The sequence below is a fragment of the Hipposideros armiger genome, unplaced genomic scaffold, assembly GCF_001890085.2.
Source record: "Hipposideros armiger isolate ML-2016 unplaced genomic scaffold, ASM189008v1 scaffold_215, whole genome shotgun sequence".
NCBI lineage: Eukaryota > Metazoa > Chordata > Mammalia > Chiroptera > Hipposideridae > Hipposideros > Hipposideros armiger.
This window is the reverse complement of record NW_017731565.1, coordinates 1,295,202-1,303,567: the sequence shown is the minus strand read 5'-3', so window position 1 is coordinate 1,303,567 and position 8,366 is coordinate 1,295,202.

Sequence of the window (8,366 nt, the reverse complement as noted above, 5' to 3'; positions counted from 1 at the left end):
CTCAGCTTTTCCTCTGTGTCTGAGTCTACTTCTGTGTGCATATATTTTTTTGGATTAATGTCTTGGGATTTTTTGGATAAATACCTAAGAGTGGGATTGCTGGGTCGTAAGGTAGTTCCATTTTCAGATATAAATCCATATTTTAAATGGACTTATTGATAATTTCAACTTTTTGGAAGAAAGTGTGTCAATATAATTGCATAATTATTTCTTAGCCTCCTAATGTGGCTGAGTACCTGTACCAGGAGAAGAAACATCAGCTGTTCCAGTTTCTTATCATTTGCCTATGCTTGCACTGTAATGTGACATTCAATGTGTGGCTCCTTTGCTGGAATTTTTTTCAGCTTTCCCTTTCAGTCCCAGTTGGAAATTCTCTCTTTTCTCTCGAACTTCCTTAGCACCCTTGGAATGTGCATCACTGTTTTATCTATAATCAGTTACGATCTGCATGCTCATGGGTATCTTTTGCTCCTTATATTCTTCTCATTACCTACCTACCATCGTGTGTTAGCCAAAGCAAGTACTTAATAAATATTAACTAATACATGATAGACAGAGAAAACACATATTTAATACAGAAGCATGCTAAGAGACAGAAAAAGCTTTTCATTTGCAGTTCAGAATCAAATCTACTATATTTATTCTTTTACAAATAAAGGTTTTAATTACAATTAATTTTCAGCGGCAATCACAAAAGAGTGTTTTTCTATGAATCTCCTTGCCATGCCAACAGGATGATTACTCACACTCCACTAGAAATCTGGCGCATCACATCACTTTCACTTATTTTTATAGCATGTAAATCGTCTCACATCTGATAAGTCAGCAACAGAAGAACTCTCTAGAGATGGACTAAAATAATTCAGGAGGAACAAGTGACTTTAAATCAAAAAAAAATTTTTTAAATATATATGCTTTGAATTTTATAGAAAGAGAATAATATAAATGTACATTAGCCAGTCTCCTTCACCAGTGTTTCAATATATAAATGTATCTATACTTGTGTTTCATAAAAGTATTTTTACATAAATTTATTGAAAATATTAGTTTTACCATAGTAAATGTCAACTATTTCACATAACATCTCCAACTTCACAAGCCAGGGAACTTTAATATAAACAAAATATAAAAAATATTGGAATAAATCTAAAATTACAGCAACTTTCTTGAAAAATACGTTGAATCAATTAATTCACATAAATGCCATGGCCACAGCAAGCAAAAATATTTGTTCAAAAAATCAGAAGGAATGTTACATGCATCATATCTCCTTCCCTCTGAAAAATCTTGTACTATGAATGACTGGGCCTGCAGATTTATTGTATAATCAATCTTCAGTTAAGAGAAAGTTACCAAAAATTACTCTTAATTTAATAGTTAATTTAGACATGGCAAAGTTAAAGTTCTCCAACAATGCATCATGACAGTTTTATTGACAAAAACCTAGGACTTTCATTACCTTTGTACTTAACCTGTATGGGAGGAAGTCAAATAGCCACACGTATCCCTTTAGAGGTTTTATTGAGAAAATACTTAGGTATTTTCCATTTTTAGCAGGTCTGTGGGCACAAAAAGTCATTGAGACATGAGCTTCTAAATCCAATTTATCTTTCATTTGGAAAAAATATAAAATGCTTTTTATACTTTCCCTTCCCTTTTTTATGCCATGTTATGAAGAATCAACAAATCAGCTTTATGAACAGCCCAATTGATGATGTAATTAGGAGTAAAATGTGGCTATAGATTATTTTTGCTCAAGAGAGCCCCTGCTGCCAGAGGTTGTAAAGTTGAAAACAGGGGTACAGATGAGACCACCAAGGTCCCTGACATCTGTTGCCATATTGATATAGGAGCATTACACAGATGAAGAGATGAAGTGTTTTAACCACAGAAATCCCAAATATTCTGGAATACAAGGACTAGGAGATGATCACCAAGGGGCTCATTCAACAAAATACGTTTTTTTAACTCTACTACTTGCATATAATAACTGATCATAAAACAATAATCAATTGAGGTACATATTACGATTACTAAGTCCTTTCTTGACCCTTAACATCCTTAATACTCCCAGACAGAATCTGGCAAATTCCCTGGAATTTTGAACAACACTATGAATTAACTGAAAAAGATATAGTCCCTAAAAGGTAAAACCACCAAAGCCTCTGAGCATGCTGGGAAAGAAAACATGTAGACATTAAATCTAAAAAACATATACCTTACACTTTAAGATAGTTTGTGATATTAACATAGATACACATACACAGTCTAAAATTGTGCTATTATGTGAGATGACAAAGAAGGGCAGATGACTCTTTTTTAAACCTTCAGTCTTAATCATTAATTGACTGACAATTATGCTTCTCTTAGAATCATTAATAAGAAAGAACCTTAATTATTCAGTGTCAAGGCATTTCTAAATGTCAGAATCAATAATGACATATTCATGCACACACTTACACATTACAAGAAAAAATTGAATCAAGGTCTTTAAGAAATACGAAAAAAGTGCTTGCCATAGGTAGTTCTCGCCTATTACTGTTCCTAGTTAGACTGGTATAATCTTTGATAGTTTATCATTTAATCATGGAGAACAGTTTAGAGAGTTTCAAAACCTATTTGAAACTTGCATAACTCAAAAAATAAAACAAAATACAATGTCACCAAATTAATACTTCTGCCATGGGAAAACATGGATGAAATTTAAAAAAGCATAAAGAGCTACCTAACTGATAAGCATCTCAACCATCATTACAGCAAATTTCTGCCTACACTCAAGTGAGACTTCTATGAGCTTCTGTAGAGCATACATGAGTTTTCAGTCCACACAGAGAACAGCAACTGTGCAATCTTAGGAAGAACAAGGCTAAGAATAGGCATGATGTGGGCAGACAGAATCCAAGAAAGAGGGAGCTTGGTACTTTCAATCATCTATAATTAGTGATATTCATAGTGTGGCCCCTGGGCCAGCAGCAACAACATTATCTGATGTGGTAGACATAAAAATGGGCCCAGAAAAATGCCCATGCCTTCATGTGAATATGAGGTGTGATAAAAAAAATACAATGAATTAAAAATAATAATAAATTATTACAGTAAAAGACACATTGCCATTAATCCCCCTCAAAGTACTTCCCTTCACCATGAACACACTTATCCCATCGTTATTGCCACTTTCTGAAGCAGTTCTGGAAGTCCTGTTTTGTGAATGTCTTTAGTTGTGCCGTCGTGGCTGCCTTAATGTGCTGAATAATTTTGACTTTGGGGAAGAGCCAGAAGTCACACGGTGCCTTGAATAAGTCACATGGTCTGATGAATAAGGTGGATGAGGACACACCATAATGTTTTTATTTGACAGAAATTGCCATACCAGAAGCGATGTGTGACATGGAGCGTTGTCATGATGGAGGATGATTTCCTGCACACTTTAAAACACACCTTCTCTCAACCATAGTTCACACTTGACTAACTGCACTGAACAAGTTTCAACTTGTCACACACTGTTACTTAGGTTCATCGTGCCGCTTCCCATATTGAAGATCCCTGCCTTTCCATTGGATGGCACTTGGCAACAGAAATCACCATATTTTCTGATCACAGCAAAAGGCTCCATGTCACACATCACTTCTGGTACAGCAATTTCTGTCAAATAAAGACATTACAGTGGTCCTCATCCACCTTATTCACCGGATCTGGCACCATGCGACTTCTGGCTCTTCCCCAAAGTCAAAATGACCATGAAAGGTAAACATTTTGAATAGATTCAGGACATCGAGGCAGCCAAGACAGCGCAACTAATGATACTCATAAAAAAGGACTTCCAGAACTGCTTCAGAAAGATGACAAGAATGATGGGATAACTGTATTCAGAGCAAGGGAGGGTGTTCTGAGGGGGATTAATGGCAATTAATGGCTGTGTCTTTTACTGTAATTTTTTTAACATTCACCGAATTGTTTGATCACACCTCGTATATTACCTTACATTGCAAAGGTGACTTTATATATGTGATTAAGTTCTTAAGATGTGAAGATTACCCTGAATTATCCAGGTGTGCCCAATATAACCACAAGGGCTTTTCTAAGTGAAAGAGGGAGGCAAGAGTGCCAGGGGTCAGCATCAAAAGAAATTTGAAGATGGCTTTGAAGTTGAAGGAAGGGGCCATAAGCCAAAGGATGCAGAGAGCTTTTAGAAGTTAGAAAAAATGAGAAAACATATTCTCTCCTACAGCTTCCAGAAACTGGCCCACCCAGACCTATTTCTGACTTTTGACTTTCAGAATTTTAAGGTAATACCTATGTGCTGTTTTGCAAGTAAGTTTGTGGCAATTTGTCATAGGAGCAACAGGAAAATAAAACATCTGGGAACTTCTTAAAAATGTGAGTTCTGAAGAGTCACCTAAGGCTGGCTGAATCAAAAGCTGAAAGGGAGGGGGCAGCTAACTGTTTTAACAAGCCCTCTAGGTGACTCTGATGCACACCAAATGTTGAGAACTGCTCTATATCATTTTATCTTCTTTTACACTAAGCTTTGCCTAAATATGCAATACACAACATGCGTTTTAATGTCAAGTCATGACATACTAAAGGAATTGGTCATAAAATGAATAATAGAATAATGATTAAGGGACCTGCATTGTTATCTGCTGCTGTGTAATAAATTACCACAAACACAGCGACTTAAACCAACACATATTTATCTTACAGTTTCTGTAAATCAAAAATTTGGGCACCGCTTAACTAGACTCTCTGCTTTAGAGTCTCTCAGAAGATTGACTTCAGGACTGTGTGTTCATCTGAAGGCTCAATTGGGGAAGGATTCACTTCTAAACTCACTTATATGAGGCTCATTTCCTCAAGGGCCCTTGAACTAAGAGCCTCAGTTCTTAGTAGACTTTTGACCACAAGCCTGCTTTTCTTGCCACATAAACTCTCCAAATGTGTAAGTTGCTTCATCAGTGCCAGCAAGGGAAAGAATCACTTCACACACCACCAAGCTATTGAGTACAGACTATAATTCTAAAGATGAAAGTTACAATGTCTTGTAAGCTAATCACAGAAGTAAGACCCCCATCACCTTTGCTCTATACTCTTAGTTAGAAGTCACTGAGCCAGCCCAAATTTGAGGGGTGCAGGTTATACAAGAGTATGAATGTCAAGAGGTGCACACTATTGGAGGTCAGCAGAAAGCATGCATTCCACAGGCCCCCAAATAGTCCATAAGATGTCACAATCTAATTGAAAATTTTAATATTTTGTTAGTATTCCCTATATCACCATCTCTTCTTTCTGTCTTTACACATTCTTTAGGAAAATTCATGGCAGAAAAAAAAAATCCTGCACTTCCAAGCAACTGCATTCCTTCTCTTTCTCAGATTTCCACTCAGGATTCAGACTTCAAAGCTATACCTCAAGGCACTGCAGTTGACCCTTGAACAACACAGGGGTTGGAAAAGCCAACCTCCTGTGCAGTGGAAAACCTTCATACAACTTATGATTCCCCAAAAACTTAGTTGTCCCTCAGTATCTGCAGGGGATTGGTTACAGGAACCCCCACAGATACCCAAATCTGTGGATGATCAAGTTCCCTATATATAATGGCACAGATCAATGCATACAATTGGTCCACTGCTTCCATGGACTCCAACTGTGGACTGAAAACAATACAGGTAATTATCGCAAAAATCCATGAATAAGTGGAATTGTGCAGTTCAAACCTGTGTTGTTCAAGAGCCAACTGTGCATTATATCATTCAAGCCTGTCCCTCTTTGGTGTGTCATCTATCCGGCATTAAATATATATCCAATAAATGTAATTAGACATATTAGTGATCAAACAATTCTCATGTAAATGCACTGTGTGAATTAAAATATCACTTATATTTAAGATAAAATCCACTTATACGGATTTTATCCTGGAATCCTGGAATGACACATTTAGAATCACATTCAGCAGTAATAAGGTTGACTCATAATAAAATGCCCATTCCTTGAAACAAATATCTTAGTCATTGATATTAAAATTGTTTTGAATTAATGTGTATTTATATTAGGAACTCTTTTCTTTTTTCTCTTAGATCCATATCCTTAAAAAACACTTCAAATGTTGATAGTGGAATAAATCATCTTGTATATTAACCACCAGAGGCCTTATTTTCCCTCTATGTAATTGTATCAGTAATAAATAACATATATATAATTCAGATTAAGATTGAGGTCATGGGCATAAATCATTAAAAAGCAAAAAGGGGGCCAGCTGAGTGGAGCATTGGTTAGGATCTGGCTTGGGATGCCGGAGGACCCTGGTTCGGATCCCACATATGAGGGCCAGTGACACTGCCCTCTACAGCTGAGATGCTGAACAGTAGCTCGACCTGGAGCTGGGCTGCCCGTGGGTCGCCTGCGATGGCGTAGGCTGCAGCCCCTGCTGCAGTGGGTCGCCATGGGCTACCGTGTGTAGCCAGCAGCCAGTGTGAGCGGCCCTCAAGCCACCATGAGCTGCTGTTCAGAAGCCGGCGACTGATCTGCCTTGCCCAGGAAGAGTGCAATGATGGTGCCAACTTGGGCCAGTCGAGCAACGTCCTCCACGACTGGACTGGGGAGCAAAAGGACAGCAACTTGTCTGTTCCCCTTCCCCCAATTCCCCAGCGCTGTTCCCATCCCCCAATTCCCTAATAAAAATCTTTAAAAAAAAAACAAAACAAACAAAGAAAACAAACAAAAAGGAACCACTCTTACAAGCTTTATAATTCTCTATCATCTTTGAAAAGCCACTTAAGTTTCTCTAGATTGTCCAAGTCCTGAGAGGCGATTATACCTAAAATGCTAACTGAAGCTTTCTTTGTGGCTTTGGAGGGCAAAAGAGAGGAGGTGGGATTATTCTTGAAGCCTCCTAGTTCCCCCAATACTGGTTGATGTGTACCCATTAGCATACTTTTTTAGACTGCGTATAAAGCATGAATCAGTCAGTTCTCCTAGTGAGGCCACATTTGAAAATCAGGACAAAAGGGTTAGTCTCTACATAGGTGCCACAGAAGCACTTAGATCTTATACACAGCGTGGAAGAGGGCGGGCAGCCCCTTCACGAGGTTGTACAGTGGAAGGGCAGCTTAATGGTTGATTGATTGCAACATTAGGATCTTTTCTCTAGATATTGTCTCTAGACCTTTCTCTAGAAGTTGTTTAATACTGAGGCAGTGTTGCCTCCTTCTTCTTTGTCAACAGTCCTTCTGAAATGCTGCTTCTCTACAGGATGGTTAGGGACCAGGGCAAGTCCTTGAACATCCCTTGTCGTAGGAATATTTCTAGTAGTGATCTACTGGGTAGTGTAACTTACAGAAATAAACATGCACGCAAACAACTCAGTGTGTTCCTCCTTAGCTATATATTTGATGACATTTGGAGCCTTGGAACAGAGATATAAAATAGGTTATTCTCTTTAATTTTGATATATAAGCAATCAATTTAACTCAATTAAAAGTAACTCAAATGTTTTTCTTTAAATGAGTAAAAGTAGAACCATACCTAAATTACTGTTAGGAAATGTATTTTTTTTAAAGATTTTTTTGGGGGGAATTGGGGGATGGGAACAGCACTTGGGGAATTGGGGGAAGGGAAACAGACAAGTTGCTGTCCTTTTGTTCTTCAGTCTAGTTGTGGAGGACATTGCTTCACTGGCCCAAGTTGGCACTATCACTGTGCTCTTCCCGGGCAAGGCAGATCAGTCACCAGCTTCTGGAAGGCCTCTCACTGCGGCTGCTGGCCGCTCACGCTGGCTGCTGGCTACACACGGTAGCCCATGGCAACCCACTGCCACAGGGGCTGCATCCTACGCCATGGCAGCCCAGCTCCAGGTTGAGCTGTTGTTCAGCATCTTAGCTGTGGAGGGCAGTGTCACTGGCCCTCATATGTGGGATCTGAACCAGGGCCCTCTGGCATCCCAAGCCAGTTCTTAACCATCGTGCCACTCGGCCAGCCCGGAAATGTATTTTTATATTAGTAGAAAATTATGCTTGATAGGGAAATTAATTTATAGTATGATTCTCTTAATAGCAGCACTTAACACTTTTATCACTACAGCAGGACACTCTTGAGAGTCAAGACCAAACTACAAAATTGTAAAGTCTAATTGTACTAGGTATTTCACGCCAAATACAATACACAGAACACCTAGAGGAAACAATTGATAACTCTACTGCATGTTTTAATTTAGACAATAAAAAACTGAATGTTAAAATGATCTAACATTTTGTAATTAAGTGAGAAACTTTAAAGCAGTAAGTTATTGGAAAGAAAATACAACTGCAACTATTTATTTATTATTTTTTTAAAAGATTTTACTGGGGAATTGGGGAGGGGAACAGTGTTGA